Here is a 19,646-nt window from a genome sequence, read left to right as displayed (position 1 = left end):
CCCTAATCCTAACCCTAATCCCAACCGTAACCCTAATCCCAACCCTAACCACAACTGTAACCCCAACACACCCCTAACCCTATCCGTAACCCTAACCACAAGCCTAATCTTAACCCTATTTCAAACCCTAGCCCTAATTCCAACCCTAACTCTAATTCCAACCCTAACCCTAAGGCTATGTGCCCACGTTGCAGATTCGTGTGAGATTTTTCCGCACGATTTTTGAAAAATCTGCAGGTAAAAGGCACTGCGTTTTACCTGCGGATTTACAGCAGATTTCCAGTGTTGTTTTGTGCGGATTTCACCTGCGGATTCCTATTGAGGAACAGGTGTAAAACGCTGCGGAATCCGCACAAAGAATTGACATGCTGCGGAAAATACAACGCAGCGTTTCTGCACGGAATTTTTCGCACCATGGGCACAGCGGATTTGGTTTTCCTTAGGTGTACATGGTACTGTAAACTTGATGGAAAACTGCTTCGAATTCGCAGCGGCCAATCCGCTACGGATCCGCGGCCAATCCGCTGCGGATCCGCTGCCAATCCGCTGCGGATCCGCGGCCAATCCTCTACCGATCCGCTGCGGATCCGCGGCCAATCCGCTGCGGATCCACTGCCAATCCGCTGCGGATCCGCGGCCGATCCGCTGCTGATCCGCTGCCGATCCGCTGCGGATCCGCGGCCGATCCGCTGCGGATCCGCGGCCGATCCGCTGCGGATCCGCTGCCGATCCGCTGCCGATCCGCTGCCGATCCGCTGCGGATCCGCTGCGGATCCGCTGCCGATCCGCTGCCGATCCGCTGCGGATCCGCGGCCGATCCGCGGCCGATCCGCTGCGGATCCGCGGCCGATCCGCTCTGTGTGCACATGCCATAACCCTACCCCTAACCCTACCCGTAACCCTAACCCTACCCCTAACCCTACCCCTAGTTCTAACCCTAGTTCTAACCCTAACCCTAGTGAAAAAAAAAAAATAAATTCTTTATTTTATTATTGTCCCTATGGGGGTGATAAAGGGGGGGTTATTTATTTTTTTTTTTTATCTTGATCGCTGTGATAGAACCTACCACAGCGATCAAAATGTACCTGTAAGGAATCTGCCGACTGGCAGATTCGGCGGGCGCACTGAGCATGCGCCCGCCATTTTCCAAGATGGCGGCGCCCAGCGAGGAGACGGCCGGACACCGGGAGGATCGGTAAGTATGAAGGGGTGGTGGGGGGGGTGGATCGGAGCACAGGGGGGGTGATCGGAGCACAGGGGGGGGGGATCCTGAGCAAGGAGGGAGCGGACAGCAGGACGGGGGAGCCGGCAGGCGGACGGAGGGGACCGGAGGACTAACGGAGGGCTGGGGGGGCGATCGGTGGGTGTGGGGGGGGGTGACTTCAGGTTTTCCAGCCATGGCCGATGATATTGCAGCATCGGCCATGGCTGGATTGTAATATTTCACCAGTTTTTTAGGTGAAATATTACAAATCGCTCTGATTGGCAGTTTCACTTTCAACAGCCAATCAGAGCGATCGTAGCCACGGGGGGTGAAGCCACCCCCCCTGGGCTGAAGCACCACTCCCCCTGTCTCTGCAGATCGGGTAAAATGGGAGTTAACCCCTTCACCCGATCTGCAGGGACGCGATCCCTCCATGACGCATACGCTGCGTCATAGGTCGCTTTGGCACCGACTTTCATGACGCAGCGTATGCGTCAAAGGTCGCTAAGGGGTTAATGGAGTCCGTGACCACTATTCTAACTGCCTTATTCTCAATAAGTTAGTTTCCCAGAGTAATTCTTCCATCAATCAAATATTTTTTGTTTCAAAAATGAGAAAAAAACTCAGTCTTTTATATATTTACCAATAGGCTTACATTTTGTCCCTCCCCACACAGTACTATACAACTCGGGGCCAATAGAGTTAAAGGGAGCCTATCAGAAGAAATCAAATGCTGAAACCAAGCACAGATGTCAGTGCACCCTTGGAACCTCTAAGCATTTCAGTACACCTTGCCCTCTACTTTTCTACCATCTATTACCATCCCCCTTCTTTCTTCCTTAATTGACAGTTGTGATATCAGAGAAAGCTATTCATGGAAAACAAGTAGGTAGGAAACACTATATTGCCATGCCAAGGATGCACCAAGCTCTTGTGCTAGCTTTAAAGTGTTATTTTGTGCTGGCAGGTTTCCTTTCAGGAATGCAGAAGGCCTTAAAGGGGTACTCTCAAATTGTCTCTTGACCAGCTCAGAGCTATGCAGTCTCCTTACAGCCACTTTACTTCCTGGTTTCTGGCAAGATGAACACTCCTCAAGCGGCAGGTCTGGTGAGCAGCAGAGCTGTTGCATTAATAGAACTATAAAGCTCAGCACAAGCTCTACTGTAACACATTCTGGTATCAATAGTTTGTTCTGTACTGCTATTACTGCATTTACACATATATAACAGGACACTTGAAAAAGCCCGCAGCTCAGCACAGCTAGAGAGCGGAGAACCGTGATTAGGAGACCTTTCCTGAAATATGCAGGGCTGGTAATTTTAAAACAGCAGCTATCTGCGCTATAAAAATGGCCTGTAGAGAGGTGGATAGGATACTAGGAGTTAACGCACTCTCTGGAATGTGGCCCCTGTCTTGGCAGGTACTAATGGCTAAGCTCCATGAAAACAAGCTCTACACTATGAAAGATAAAAGCTCTCACAGTAGAAGAAGCAAGTGAATTTGCAAACTTGCTTATTGTCATGCTATCTAATTTATTAAAGCAATCTAATAAATTGAGAATATCTCTTTATGGTGACGATGAACATTAGAGAAATGTTGGATAAACTCATTGGTGGGACCGGCAAACCTTTGTGTATGGGGATGTTTTGACTCTCATCTTATGGCTGATGTCTAAGGGAGGATAAAAGTAGGATGTCTAAGGGAGAATAGCTGATTCTAAGGGAGGATAAAGAAGTTTCAGAGATGTCTGCCAGTAACTCGGTCTCCTTATTCAGAATTCATGCATACTCAGTCGAGTACAGCCTACATGTGTGAACAGCAGGCAAACAAGACAAAGACTTAAATTGCCGAAAACAAGCACCATTCAACCATATATGTGCTGGTTTTGTTACATTTGCTCAGAACAATCACTGGCATTCTACGGGGTCATAAAATTGTTTGTGCAGTCATTCTTTCTTATACAGTTTCATTAGTGTTGGCAGCAAGTCCTGTTTACAAGAGGGGATGTAAGTTATAAGTAGAGATGAGCGAACATGTTCTGAAAATGATCGCTGAATTTGCCAAATTCGTGCCAATTTTATGTTTGACGATCGTTTCCGAACATAGTCGCTCATCTGACTCCAATGGCATTCGGCTATGTTTGGTAACTATTGAAAATGAAAATTCGGCGATTGTAATCCGAACCAAATACTGAAATATTCCCTCATTTCTAGTTATAATATATGGGAAGACATAGGTCTGCATTTGTGCTTCATACTCAAATTTGCAGTAGGCTTTGGTCAAAACTATTAGCAAAATTCCCTATTTTTACATTAGATGTATTTACACAAGAAAAATGGTAGTAAAGGCGGATGTAACTTTTAAAAAAGTTCAGCCACTGTCCAATTTATTGATTTCGAAGATAAGATTGCTGCTGACTTATCATCTAAATTCTAAGTTTATTATAATTTATTTTTAATAACTGTTTATTCTTCTTATTATATAACTATTTTGGGGGATTATGATTATTGCTAATTTTTTATGTTGTTTGTTGTTGACAGAGATCAAAGAAAAAAGTAGGATTTCTAAAACTGAATTCAGACACAGCAGACATATTTTCCCAGACACATCAGGCAGGTTCATCCAGACACATTAGTCCTCACTATCCCAATGGATCTTACAATCTAATTTATCTACCACAGACATATATTGTATATACTCACACTCCAGGGCCATTTTGTTTAGAAGCCAATTAATCTATTAGCATGTCTAGCATGTATTAATGGGAGGAAACCGACTGACTAGAGGAAACCCAAAGGAAGAAAATTAAATATGGATCATATGTAGACCAACATAGCTCAGTTGCAGGTGTAAACCCTCAGGCTCAACATCCTGACTTTCATTGATGAAAACTACAAACGTAAATTAGGTAGACTCTGCATAGTGATTCTTAAAGGGTGCATTCCCATGGTCAGTAAATACTGCGGGTTGTACGCTGTATGTATCCGCAGGGTCCAGATGTTACAGCATAGTGGGCCCACTATGTGTCCACAGACACACGCGGATCACCAGCGGAGATGGACATACGGCGTGTTTTTCCAGACTGCAGCATGTCTATTTATCTTGCGGAGACGGGCAATTTTGGTACCCAGCCCCATACCTAATTTTTCATCTTTTAGCCCCAAATAATCAAAAGAAGAAATTGGAGTCTGCATAGGAGTCATAGACACAAATGGTAATGGAATGTTGTGTTGCAAGCAATAGTGGCCAACTCTGTTATGTAAATTCATACCTATCAGAGCTCAAGTGCAATAATGAATGTTTAGAGATGAGAGGATTGCATCACGCAACCCCAGTCCATGGTCTAGGTCAGTACTCTTTTGCCATGGACAGGAGCAGTGCGAATTTCCTCAACTTCTGGGTTTCCCGGGACATCGTTAAATTTGTTAGCCTGGCGTGATGTCATCTGTGAGATATCCAGCAAACAAGTGATGTTTCACCAGCTTTGCTAATCATAAGCTGAAACTTGGATCCTGTAAGATAAGGAAATTTGAAATGGACAGAGAGCAATGACCTTGACCGCGGACCGGTATTACACATACAACAATCATTGAGTGCATATCAAGCATCAAATAAATGGCCAGTCCCATGCAATTAACAATAATCACTAGCTATGTTTTGCTCATGTGCCTTCAACCTGAACACGCGTTTCGTGTATACAGCTTCCTCAGGGGCACTAAACATATTGAAAGAGCTGCTCTGAAGCTTGCCGAATTGCTTCAGTATCCCACTGTTACTCCAATGCTGCAAAAGCAAAGATGCCTCTTCTATCATCATCAGAAAGCACAACCATGCCTCTGGTCTTAATTGTCAATCTTCAAGAGTGCACTGTCACTCTGCAGAAAGGAGGATGCTGGGATGCAGAGGAGCAGTGCACTCCTGAAGACTGTATCAACATTGTGAACATTATTTCTTAGGAGTGATCTCATAAAGGATAGCCTGAATGATCAAGTGATAGTCGGAATGGCTGTACCATGTTTCTTTTGTCCTAGTACTCCGCCCTCATGTATTTCCAGTCTATTTTTAGCTCTGTTTTGGTTCCACCTATGATTTCCTTATCACAATCAATTCTGAGCATCTTATTGCTACTTATTTCCTTTATATTTGCAACCCAAGTAACATGGGCAAATAGGTTAATTAACACTGAGCGCAGCAGCAGGAGCGGGCTTCAGTACTTAAATGCTAGTTTGGCTTTTTGCAGCTGCAAAGTTCTTTGTGTATTTCATGCTAAATTATTAGCGATTTTCTACTCCCTCGATGCAAGAAATTGTTTGAATGGAACCCATAATTAACAAATCTCCTCTAATATGCAAGACCATCTCTTTCCATTGTACACCTGCTAACATCAACGGAAAAAAAAATTATATATATTTTAGCCTATCTCTTATTCTATGTATTTGATACAAATTGCGCTTCAAAAAATAAAATAAAATAAAAGTTTAAATTAATATTTAGGCTAATTGCTATTCTGTGTTGTATGAGACGACAGCCGGGATTCAGTTCTGAAACTGGGTGAAAATGAAAAATATAAAAAACAAACGGCTTTTATTTTCCCGTAATCATATTCCAGTCACAAAACGTCATTGTTTCTGCAGAGATAACTGGCGCTGCCTCGCAGCCTGCTTCAGGTGCTAAATCTGATTGATTCTCCAAGCCTTGACTCATTACCAATGCTCATTCTTTGGCATTTTCACAAGAGATAAAATTAATCAGAAATATTTACAAAAGAACAACAATAGTGGAAAAAGTGTAAAGGAATTGCCTTAATATTAATTATATTAAAAAAAAAAAATGAAGAAAAAGGTTTAGTGAAATTATTTAGCAGCACATTATCAAAAATCTGTTAGATGCCATAATTTTAATGAATGGAAATGTTGATTTAAAAAATTGTATACATAAATTGTGGATTTAAAAAAGCAAATTTTTTAAAGAAAAAAGAAAACTTAAAAGGGTGTTTTACCCTAAATAATACATATTGGGTCTGACTCATTAAGACTGGCCTTAAAGCAATTTTAATGAAGGGATCGCTGGAGCATGATGCGCCAAATACATGAATAGGTGCCACCACATAATGATTTCAGCACATTTTCTCTTGGGCGTGCGCCTCTGTCAGTCTTGCCAGAATTGCTGCTCCAGTCTCGGACTGAAGAAAAATTGCTGGCGTAAAAGACAATGGCACTATGCCGAATTTGATGGATTGGTGTAGTCTTGCCCTGTCCCGACTAGAGATGAGAGGTGTTCGAACTGTTCGCCAATTTCAAATTCGAGCTGTTTTGGGCGGAGTTCGAGATGAACCCGAACAATTTGCTTAACCCCTTTGTGACAGAGCCAATTTTTACAATTCTGACCACTGTCACTTTATGAGGTTATAATTCTGGAATACTTTAACGGATCCCGCTGATTCTGAGACTGTTTTTTTCATGACATATTGTACTTCATGTTAGTGGTAACATTTATTCGATATTACTTGCATTTATTTATGAAAAAAATGGAAATATGGTGGAAATTTTTAAAATTTTGAAATTTTCAAACTTTGTATTTTTATGCCCTGAAATCAGAGAGATATGTCACAAAAATAGTTAATAAATAACATTTCCCACATGTCTACTTTACATCAGCACAATTTTGGAAACAAAATTTTTTTTTTTAGGGAGTTATAAGGGTTAAAATTTGACCAGCAATTTCTTATTTTTACAACACCATTTTTTTTTTAGGGACCACATCACATTTGAAGTCATTTTGAGGGGTCTATATGATAGAAAATAACCAAGTGTGAAACCATTCTAAAAACTGCACCCCTCAAGGTGCTCAAAACCACCTTCAAGAAGTTTATTAACCCTTTACGTGCATCACAGGAATTGAAACAATATGGAAGGAAAAAATGATCATTTAACTTTTTTTTGCAAACATTTTACTTCAGAACCATTTTTTTTATTTTCACAAGTGTAAAAACAGAAATGTAACCATAAATTTTGTTGTGCAATTTCTCCTGAATACGCAGATACCCCATATGTGTGGGTAAACCACTGTTTGGGCGCACAGCAGAGCTTGGAAGTGAAGGAGCGCCGTTTGACTTTTTCAGTGCAGAATTGGCTGGAATTGAGATTGGATGCCATGTCACGTTTAGAGAGCCCCTGATGTGCCTAAACAGTGGAAACCCCCCACAAGTGACACCATTTTGGAAACTAGACCCCTTAAGGAACTTATCTAGATGTGTGGTGAGCACTTTGAACCCCCAAGTGCTTCACAGAAGTTTATAACGTACAGCCGTGAAAATAAAAAATCGCATTTGTTTACACAAAAATGATCTTTTCGCCCACAAATTCTTATTTTCACAAGGGTAACAGGAGAAATTAGACCACAAAAGTTGTTGTGCAATTTTTCCTGAGTACATCGATACCCCATATGTGGTGTTTGTTAGGAGTCGAGTTTTCTCTGCTGCACAGGGGGAATCTCAATCCGTGTCTGCTGCGGTCTCCCATTCTGCATCGGCCGCAGTGGAGCCTGCTCAGTGGAGACGTCGGTCCCAGCGTCTCACTGAGACTGATATTGTGCAAAGGGTTACTGCTGCCTCTCCAGGCTCTACTATTGTACCCTTCACTGATCTGCGGCGAGCAGGCTTTTCTGGGAATAAGTCCTGCTTTGCACACACTGAGCATGCCCAGGGTAAGATCGCTCAGTGGAGATCAAGGGTCACATGCTCAGGTACTGCAGCCAAATCTATTGGTCCTTCTAGGAAGGTCCTGTAGGTGCGCAGGCTCTGTAGAAGCCTCTCATTGGTCCTTCTAGGAAGGTCCTGTACGTGCTGCAGCTATTTAAGGCTCGCATGGCCGCACGGCCATGCGCTAGTATCTTCCTAAGTTATGTGCTTTGCGCCAGTATGGTCATGTGTTTGCATGTGTTCAGGGACCCGGATGAAATAAGCCCCTAGAATGCTGGCACCACCGGCGAGGAGATTGTGTTTGTGTGTATTCAGGGACTTGGCTGAAATAAGCCCTAGAATGCTGGCACCTCCGGCAAGGAGTTTTGTGTGCATGCATGACCACTGACTGCTCTCATCTGGGTAGTTAGCCTGTGCCTCTGTGAAAGTCTAACAGGGCATAGAGGTTTGCTTTCTCGGCCGCTCTGTGAAGCTAACAGAGCTGGTTCATACCGCCATATAGTGCCGCCAGATGCTTAGCAGCGGGTTCTTTCCTGCACGGTGGATCCCGGGTTGAGAACGCACCAATCCCATCTAATAAATTTATTCGGTGCGTTCCGCCAACCCTAACAGTATACTAGCGCCAGGATCTGGCTAAGTAATGGCGGATGAACAGCGATTGCAGGGGTACATCCAGCTGCTGGAGGGCCGATTGGCGTCTCTTGAGCGTGCAACCTCGGCGGTGGATGTTACCGCAATAACTGTTCAGGCTGCTAGCGTGGCTGCAGCAGCTTTACCCACTGCCACCTCTGTTCCGACCTTATCTCACCTCCCATTGCCTGACAGATACTCTGGGGACAGTAAGTCCTGTAGGGGTTTCGTGAGCCAGTGTGGTATACACCTCGAGCTCCTGGCTGCACGTTTTCCCACAGAGCTGGCAAAGGTGGAATTCATAATCTCTCTCTTGTCGGACAGGGCATTGGAGTGGGCTACGCCACTGTGGGAGCGCAATGATCATGTGGTGTGGAGTGTTCCTAGGTTTCTGGACACTCTGAAACAGGTCTTTGTAGGACCTCAAGTCACCCATGATACAGCGCTCCAACTGCTGGCTTTGACTCAGGGTTCAACCATGGTCAGCCATTTTGCGGTTCTCTTCCGGACATTAGCGTCTGAGTTGGAATGGCCAGATAAAACCCTCATTCCCGTATTTTGGAGGGGGCTGGCTGACCATGTGAAGGACGATTTGGCTACTAGGGAGATCCCCGCCACACTGGAGGAGCTTATAGCTGTATCAACTCGCATAGACCTTCATTTTCACGAGCAAAGGTTGGATCGAGCCCAGTGTAGGCAGAGGTTTCGGCTGGCTCCCACCTTCGCCAGACCTCTGCAATCTCCAGTCCAGGCGCCCGAGTCACATGAGGCCATAGAGGTGACTCGAGCAGGATCCAAGTCCCAGTCCGCTCGTGCACATAAGGTCTGTCATGTTTGCCGGCAGTCAGGACATCTTGCCTCCAAGTGTCCTCAGCGGTCGGGGAAACGTCAGCGTCTAGTGGCAGTTGGAGGAGGTACACTAGACACGGCGATGTTTGCCTCAAAGTTGTCCTTCAAGGGGACAATTACCTTAGGCCCATCCACTCTTATGGTAGAGCTATGCGTGGACTCTGGGGCGGAGGGTATTTTTATGTCATCCGCTTTCGCCCAGCGTCACGCAATACCCCTGGTTATGCTCGCCAAACCAGTAACCGTTCGAGTGGTAAATGGGTCGACACTACCCTCACAGATTACCCACCAAACCATTCCTATCATGCTTTCTGTGTCTCCATCACATCAGGAGATTATTTCCCTATTAGTCATTCCTGAGGGAATTGATGAGGTCCTGTTGGGGATACCATGGCTACGCTATCATTCTCCTCATATAGAGTGGTCCTCAGGGAGAATTTTGGGATGGAGTAAATCCTGCGAGGGTAGATGTCAGAGGGAGTGTGTTCAGGTTGCTACAACACAGGTACCCGCAGATCTTTCCTCTCTCCCCAAGCACTATTGGCCCTATGCAGACGTGTTCTAAAAAAGGGCTGCGGAGACCCTTCCGCCTCACCGCCCCTATGACTGTCCTATTGACCTCTTGCCTGGTGCTGAGCCTCCCTGGGGTCGAGTCTATCCGTTATCTCTCCCGGAGATAAAGGCAATGTCTCATGTTATGACCCCAATGGCGAGGGTCTCAGAGGTACGTGGAAGTCTGCAGAATACAAAAATCCAGCTCATAGGGCAGTGGTAACTGGGTTGACCATATATCTACTCCTAACGCCAACACTAGAAGTAGCCGGGGATCATTCCTACGTTGATTCTAGATGACACGCGCCAGCCGGAGAATCTAGCTACCCCTAGTAGAGGAAAACAAAAGACCTTTCTTGCCTCCAGAGAAGGGGACCCCAAAGCTGGATAGAAGCCCCCCACAAATAATGACGGTGAGGTAAGAGGAAATGACAAACACAGAAATGAACCAGGTTTAGCACAGAGAGGCCCGCTTACTGATAGCAGAATAAGAAAGGTAACTTATATGGTCAACAAAAACCCTATCAAAATCCACACTGGAAATTCAAGAACCCCCGAACCGTCTAACGGTCCGGGGGGAGAACACCAGCCCCCTAGAGCTTCCAGCAAAGGTCAGGATATAGATTTGGAACAAGCTGGACAAAAATACAAAACCAAAACAAATAGCAAAAAGCAAAAGGCAGACTTAGTGATATAACTGGAACCAGGATCAGTAGACAAGAGCACAGCAGACTAGCTCTGATAACTACGTTGCCAGGCATTGAACTGAAGGTCTAGGGAGCTTATATAGCAACACCCCTAACTAACGACCCAGGTGCGGATAAAAGGAATGACAGAAAAACCAGAGTCAAAAAACTAGTAACCACTAGAGGGAGCAAAAAGCAAATTCACAACAGTACCCCCCCCTTAGTGAGGGGTCACCGAACCCTCACCACGACCACCAGGGCGATCAGGATGAGCGGCATGAAAGGCACGAACTAAATCGGCCGCATGAACATCAGAGGCGACCACCCAGGAATTATCCTCCTGACCATAGCCCTTCCACTTGACCAGGTACTGAAGCCTCCGCCTGGAGAGGCGAGAATCCAAGATCTTCTCCACCACGTACTCCAACTCGCCCTCAACCAACACCGGAGCAGGAGGCTCAGCAGAAGGAACTACAGGCACAATGTACCGCCGCAACAAGGACCTATGAAATACATTGTGAATAGCAAACGACACAGGAAGATCCAGACGAAAAGATACAGGATTAAGGATTTCCAATATCTTGTAAGGCCCAATAAAACGAGGTTTAAATTTGGGAGAGGAGACCTTCATAGGAACAAAGCGGGAAGAAAGCCATACCAAATCCCCAACGCGTAGTCGGGGACCCACACCGCGGCGGCGGTTAGCAAAGCGCTGAGCCCTCTCCTGTGACAACTTCAAGTTGTCCACCACATGATTCCCGATCCGCTGCAACCTATCTACCACAGAATCCACCCCAGGACAGTCAGAAGGCTCCACATGACCCGAAGAAAAGCGAGGATGGAAACCAGAGTTGCAGAAAAAAGGCGAAACCAAGGTGGCGGAACTAGCCCGATTATTAAGGGCAAACTCAGCCAACGGCAAGAATGTCACCCAATCGTCCTGATCAGCAGAGATAAAACACCTCAAATAAGCCTCCAAAGTCTGATTGGTTCGCTCCGTCTGTCCATTAGTCTGAGGATGGAAAGCAGACGAAAACGACAAATCAATGCCCATCCTACTACAAAAGGATCGCCAGAACCTAGAAACGAACTGGGATCCTCTGTCTGACACAATATTCTCAGGGATGCCGTGCAAACGAACCACGTTCTGGAAAAACACAGGAACCAGATCGGAAGAGGAAGGCAGCTTAGGCAAAGGAACCAAATGGACCATCTTGGAGAAGCGATCACATATCACCCAGATAACGGACATGCCCTGAGATAGCGGAAGATCAGAAATGAAATCCATGGAGATATGTGTCCAAGGTCTCTTCGGGACAGGCAAGGGCAAGAGCAAACCGCTGGCACGAGAACAGCAAGGCTTAGCTCGAGCACAAGTCCCACAGGACTGCACAAATGACCGCACATCCCTTGACAAGGAAGGCCACCAAAAGGACCTGGCCACCAGATCTCTGGTGCCAAAAATTCCCGGGTGACCTGCCAACACCGAGGAATGAACCTCGGAAATGACTCTGCTGGTCCATTTATCCGGGACAAACAGTCTGTCAGGTGGACAAGACTCAGGCCTATCAGCCTGAAATCTCTGCAACACACGTCGCAGATCCGGAGAAATAGCTGACAAGATAACTCCATCTTTAAGAATACCAACAGGATCAGCGACTCCAGGAGCATCAGGCACAAAGCTCCTAGAAAGAGCATCGGCCTTCACATTCTTTGAACCTGGTAAATACGAGACAACAAAATCAAAGCGGGAGAAAAACAATGACCAGCGGGCCTGTCTCGGATTAAGGCATTTAGCAGACTCGAGATACATCAGATTTTTGTGATCAGTCAAGACCACCACACGATGCTTAGCACCCTCGAGCCAATGACGCCACTCCTCAAATGCCCATTTCATGGCCAACAACTCCCGATTGCCCACATCATAATTTCGCTCGGCAGGCGAAAACTTCCTGGAGAAAAAGGCACAAGGTTTCATAACAGAGCAACCAGGGCCTCTCTGCGACAAAACGGCCCCTGCTCCAATCTCTGAAGCATCCACCTCAACCTGAAAGGGAAGTGAGACATCGGGCTGGAACAAAACAGGCGCCGAAGTAAACCGGCGCTTCAACTCCTGGAAAGCCTCCACGGCAGCAGGAGCCCAGTTAGCTACATCGGAGCCCTTCTTGGTCATATCCGTCAACGGTTTCACAATGCTAGAAAAATTAGCGATAAAACGACGGTAGAAGTTAGCAAAACCCAAGAACTTCTGAAGACTCTTAACCGACGAGGGCTGAGTCCAATCAAGAATAGCTCGGACCTTGACTGGGTCCATCTCCACAGCAGAAGGGGAAAAAATGAACCCCAAAAAGGGAACCTTCTGTACACCAAAGAGACACTTTGAGCCCTTGACAAACAAAGAATTTTCACGCAAAATTTTAAAGACCAACCTGACCTGCTCCACATGCGAATCCCAATCATCAGAAAAAACCAAAATATCATCCAGATAAACAATCAAAAATTTATCCAGATACTTCCGGAAAATGTCATGCATAAAGGACTGAAAAACTGAAGGCGCATTGGAGAGCCCAAAAGGCATCACCAAGTACTCAAAATGACCTTCGGGCGTATTGAATGCGGTTTTCCATTCATCACCTTGCTTAATGCGCACAAGGTTGTACGCACCACGAAGGTCTATCTTGGTGAACCACTTGGCACCTTTAATCCGGGCAAACAAGTCAGACAACAGCGGTAAAGGATACTGAAATTTGACAGTGATCTTATTTAAAAGCCGATAATCAATACAAGGTCTCAAAGATCCGTCCTTTTTTGCCACAAAAAAGAATCCCGCACCAAGGGGGGAAGAAGACGGACGAATATGTCCTTTCTCCAGAGACTCCTTGATATATGAACGCATAGCGGTATGTTCAGGTACCGACAGATTAAACAGTCTTCCCTTAGGAAACTTACTGCCTGGGATCAAATCTATAGCACAGTCACAGTCCCTATGAGGAGGCAGTGCACTGGACTCAGACTCACTGAAGACATCCTGATAATCAGACAAATACTCCGGAACTTCCGAAGGCGTAGAAGAAGCAATAGACACAGGCAGGGAATCCCCATGAATACCACGACAGCCCCAACTTGAGACTGACATAGCCTTCCAGTCCAGGACTGGATTATGGGTCTGTAACCATGGCAGCCCTAAAACAACCAAATCATGCATTTTATGTAAAACCAGGAAACGTATCACCTCGCGGTGTTCAGGAGTCATGCACATGATAACCTGTGTCCAATACTGCGGTTTATTTGCTGCCAATGGCGTAGCATCAATACCCCTAAGAGGAATAGGATTTTCTAATGGTTCAAGAGTAAAACCACAGTGCTTAGCAAATGACAGATCCATAAGACTCAGGGCAGCACCTGAATCTACAAACGCCATGACAGGATAAGACGACAGTGAGCAAATCAAAGTTACAGACAGAATAAATTTAGGTTGCAAATTACCAACGGTGACAGGACTAACAACCTTAGCTATACGTTTAGAGCATGCTGAGATAACATGTGTAGAATCACCACAGTAGTAGCACAAGCCATTCCGGCGTCTATGAATTTTCCGCTCATTTCTAGTCAGGATTCTATCACATTGCATTAAATCAGGTGTCTGTTCAGACAACACCATGAGGGAATTTGCGGTTTTTCTATCACATTGCACCGAATTAGGTGTCTGTTCAGACAACACCATGAGGGAATTTGCGGTTTTGCGCTCCCGCAACCGCCGGTCAATTTGAATAGCCAGTGCCATAGTATCATTGAGACCTGTGGGAATGGGAAAACCCACCATAACATTCTTAATGGCTTCAGATAGGCCATTTCTAAAATTAGCGGCCAGTGCACACTCGTTCCAATGTGTCAGCACGGACCATTTCCGAAATTTTTGGCAATACACTTCAGCCTCGTCCTGCCCCTGAGACATAGCCAGCAAGGCCTTTTCTGCCTGAATCTCAAGATTGGGTTCCTCATAAAGTAAACCGAGCGCCAGAAAAAACGCATCAATATCAGCCAATGCCGGATCTCCTGGCGCCAGCGAAAAAGCCCAATCCTGAGGGTCGCCCCGTAAGAACGAAATAACTATTTTTACTTGCTGAGCAGAGTCTCCAGATGAACAGGGTCTCAGGGACAAAAACAATTTACAATTATTCACAAAATTCCTAAACTTAAACCTGTCTCCGGAAAACAGTTCAGGAATCGGTATTTTAGGTTCTGACCTAGGATTTCTGATAACATAGTCTTGTATGCCCTGCACACGAGTAGCCAGCTGGTCCACACTTGTAATCAAGGTCTGGACATTCATGTCTGCAGCAAGCATAGCCACTCTGAGGTAAAGGGGAAGAAGAAAGAAAAAAAAAAAAAAACAACTCAGAATCTTCTTTCTTATAATCCCTCTTCTGCAACGCATTAAACATTTAATACTGGCCTGGCAAACTGTTATGACCCCAATGGCGAGGGTCTCAGAGGTACGTGGAAGTCTGCAGAATACAAAAATCCAGCTCATAGGGCAGTGGTAACTGGGTTGACCATATATCTACTCCTAACGCCAACACTAGAAGTAGCCGGGGATCATTCCTACGTTGATTCTAGATGACACGCGCCAGCCGGAGAATCTAGCTACCCCTAGTAGAGGAAAACAAAAGACCTTTCTTGCCTCCAGAGAAGGGGACCCCAAAGCTGGATAGAAGCCCCCCACAAATAATGACGGTGAGGTAAGAGGAAATGACAAACACAGAAATGAACCAGGTTTAGCACAGAGAGGCCCGCTTACTGATAGCAGAATAAGAAAGGTAACTTATATGGTCAACAAAAACCCTATCAAAATCCACACTGGAAATTCAAGAACCCCCGAACCGTCTAACGGTCCGGGGGGAGAACACCAGCCCCCTAGAGCTTCCAGCAAAGGTCAGGATATAGATTTGGAACAAGCTGGACAAAAATACAAAACCAAAACAAATAGCAAAAAGCAAAAGGCAGACTTAGTGATATAACTGGAACCAGGATCAGTAGACAAGAGCACAGCAGACTAGCTCTGATAACTACGTTGCCAGGCATTGAACTGAAGGTCTAGGGAGCTTATATAGCAACACCCCTAACTAACGACCCAGGTGCGGATAAAAGGAATGACAGAAAAACCAGAGTCAAAAAACTAGTAACCACTAGAGGGAGCAAAAAGCAAATTCACAACAGTCTCAGTACATCCAAGAGAATCTGGCAAGAGGATTCATTAGGAAGTCAGTGTCACCTGCAGGGGCTGGGTTCTTCTTCGTACAGAAGAAGACTGGAGACTTACGTCCATGCATAGACTACAGGGGTCTTGACGCCATCACCGTTAAGAACAAGTACCCATTACCCCTGATATCTGAGCTTTTTGATAGGCTACGGGGAGCAAGGGTATTTACAAAATTAGATCTGTGGGGTGCCTATAACCTGATTCGCATCCGTGAGGGGGACAAATGGAAGGCGGCTTTTAACACCAGGGATGGGCACTATGAATACCTGGTGATGCCCTTCGGGCTCTGTAATGCCCTAGCCGTTTTCCAAGATTTTGTGAACGACATTTTCCGGGATATGCTCACCACCTCGGTCGTAGTCTATCTGGATGATATTCTCATCTACTCTCCAGATATTGACTCCCATCGGAGAGATGTTCGCAAAGTCTTCGACCTCTTACGGGCAAACTCCCTCTACGCCAAGTTGGAGAAGTGTGTGTTTGAGCAGGAGTCCTTGCCTTTCCTTGGTTATATCATCTCTGCTCAGGGTTTGGCTATGGATCCTGCCAAGCTACAGGCTGTGATGGACTGGCAGGAACCCCATTCTCTTAAAGCGGTGCAGCGCTTTATGGGGTTCATTAATTACTATCGCCAGTTCATTCCAAACTTCTCAACTTTGGTAGCTCCCTTGGTTGCCCTCACCAAGAAGGGAGCAAATCCCAAGTTGTGTTCAGAGGAGGTCTCTAAGGCCTTTCTCTCGATTAAGTCACACTTTGCTAGCACTCCCATCCTACATCGCCCCGATGTAGATAAGCCATTTATCATGGAGGTGGATGCCTCATCCGTTGGTGCTGGAGCAGTCCTTTTCCAAAAGTATGCTCAAGGTCGGAAGCATCCTCGCTTCTTCTTCTCCAAGACCTTCACACCAGCAGAGAGGAATTATTCCATCGGGGACAGGGAGTTGCTAGCCATGAAGTTGGCTTTTTCAGAGTGGAGACACCTCTTGGAGGGAGCTCGCTTCCCCTTCCAAGTGTTCACTGACCACAAGAACTTGGTATATATACAGACGGCCCAGCGGCTGAATTCTCGCCAGGCTAGATGGTCCCTGTTCTTCTCCTGGTTCCATTTTACTCTCCATTTTCTCTCCGGGGAGAAGAACATTCATGCCGATGCTCTCTCCCGCTCCGTAGTGTCATCTGAGGAGGAGGAGGAGGAGCCTCGGCTTATTGTCCCTTCTGAGAGCCTGATAACTGTAGCTCCGGTTTCGCTAGAGTCTGTGCCCCCGGGCAAGACTTTCGTACCAGCGAATTTGCGACCGGAGGTTCTCTCTTGGGCTGACTTGTCCAGAGTGGGTGGACATTTTGGGACCAAGAGGACATCTGAGCTTTTGGCGAGGACGTACTGGTGGCCGCATATGGCCCGTGACATCGGGGACTATATTTGGGCGTGTGTCTCCTGCACCCAAAATCGGTCTCCTCGGCAACGGCCTGCTGGGTTACTTTACCCCATGCCGGTGGCAGACAGGCCCTGGGAGATGGTCGGGATGGACTTCGTGGTGGGCTTACCCAAGTCTCGTAGCTGCACCCTTATCTTGGTAGTCACCGATCATTTTTCTAAGATGGTGCATTTGGTGCCGCTTCCACGGTTACCTTCTGCATGGGCCTCGGCGACGTTGTTCATAAAACATATTTTCCGCTTACATGGAATGCCTGATAAAATTGTCAGTGACCGGGGTCCCCAGTTTGCGTCTTGGTTTTGGAGTGAGCTCTTCCGTTTACTCAGCATAGAGCTGAATCTCTCCTCTGCATATCATCCCGAGACGAATGGGTTGGTAGAGAGAACCAACCAGACTCTGGTGACATACTTGTGACATTTTGTCTCTGCTAGGCAGGATGACTGGGCATACTTCCTTCCTTGGGCGGAATTCGCCTTGAACAACGCCGTAGCCGATTCCACTGGTTAGACTCCTTTTCTCCTTAATTACGGCCAGCATCCGCATGTCCCTGTGCCCATGCCCGTGTCATCCACCGATTCTAGGGTGGCAGACTGGGCGGTGGAGGCACGTGACATCTGGGACCGCACACAGGATGCATCCGGGCCTCCAAGGAGAGAATGAGGGTTTCGGCTGATACACACCGGCGCCCCGCTCCGACCTTTGCTCCTGGTGACTTAGTGTGGCTCTCCGCCCGTAACATCATCAGGCTGCGAGTTGAGTCCACTAAGTTTGCGCCTCGCTACATTGGCCCGTTCAAGGTTCTGGAACAGGTCAACCCTGTGGTCTACTATTTGGCTATTCCTCCACGCCTTGGTATCACCGATACTTTTCACGTTTCCCTCTTAAAGCCCGTTCATTTGTCTCGGTTTTCTGAGTCATCTGCTGGGACATCGGGTTCATCCACGGATGAGTTTGAGGTGAATGCTAGGTGGGGTGCAAGGCGGTACGTGGCAAGAAATTTTATCTGGTGGACTGGAAGGGTCACGGTCCAGAGGATAGAACGTGGGAGCCTGTGGAGCACATTTGGGCTCCGCTGCTCATTGCAGCTTTTGAGCGTAGTGAGGCTCAAGGAGGGGGGCCTAGGAGGGGGGGTAATGTTAGGAGTCAAGTTTCCTCTGCTGCACAGGGGGAATCTTGATCCGTGTCTGCTGTGGTCTCCCATTCTGCATCGGCCGCAGTGGAGCCTGCTCAGAGGAGACGTCGGTCCCAGCGTCTCACTGAGATTGATATTGTGCAAAGGGTTACTGCTGCCTCTCCAGGCTCTACTATTGTACCCTGCACTGATCTGCGGCGAGCAGGCTTTTCTGGGACTAAGTCCTGCTTTGCACACACTGAGCATGCCCAGGGTAAGATCTCTCAGTGGAGATCAAGGGTCACATGCTCAGGTACTGCAGCCAAATCTATTGCTCCTTCTAGGATGGTCCTGTAGGTGCGCAGGCTCTGTAGCAGCCTCTCATTGGTCCTTCTAGGAAGGTCCTGTACGTGCTGCAGCTATTTAAGGCTCGCATGGCCGCACGGCCATGCGCTAGTATCTTCCTAAGTTATGTGCCTTGCGCCAGTATGGTCATGTGTTTGTATGTGTTCAGGGACCCGGCTGAAATAAGCCCCTAGAATGCTGGCACCTCCGGCGAGGAGATTGTGTTTGTGTGTATTCAGGGACTTGGCTGAAATAAGCCCTAGAATGCTGGCACATCTGGTGAGGAGTTTTGTGTGCATGCATGACCACTGACTGCTCTCATTTGGGTAGTTAGCCTGTGCCTCTGTGAAAGTCTAACAAGGCACAGAGCTTTGCTTTCTCGGTCATTCTGTGAAGCTAACAGAGCTGGTTCATACCGCCATATAGTGCCGCCAGTTGCTTAGCAGCGAGTTCTTTCCTGCCCGGTGGATCCCGGGTTGAGAATGCACCAATCCCATCTAATAAATGTATTCAGTGCATTCCGCCAACCCTAACAGTGCTAAACCACTGTTTGGGTGCACCGCAGAGCTTGGAAGAGAAGGAGTACCGTTTTACTTTTTCAATGTAGAATTGGCTGGAATTGAGATCGGACGTCATGTCGCGTTTGGAGAGCCGCTGATGTGCCTAAACAGTGGAAACCCCCCACAAGTGACACCATTTTGGAAACTAGACCCCTTATGGAACTTATCTCGATGTGTGGTGAGCACTTTGAACCCCCAAGTGCTTCACAGAAGTTTATAACGTAGAGCCTTGAAAATAAAAAATCGCATTTTTTCTACAAAAATGATCTTCTTGCCCCAAAATATTTATTTTCACAAGGGTAACAGGAGA

Source organism: Ranitomeya variabilis, chromosome 2 (assembly GCF_051348905.1).
Source record: "Ranitomeya variabilis isolate aRanVar5 chromosome 2, aRanVar5.hap1, whole genome shotgun sequence".
Taxonomy (NCBI): Eukaryota; Metazoa; Chordata; class Amphibia; order Anura; family Dendrobatidae; genus Ranitomeya; species Ranitomeya variabilis.
This window is presented reverse-complemented; position numbering follows the sequence as displayed.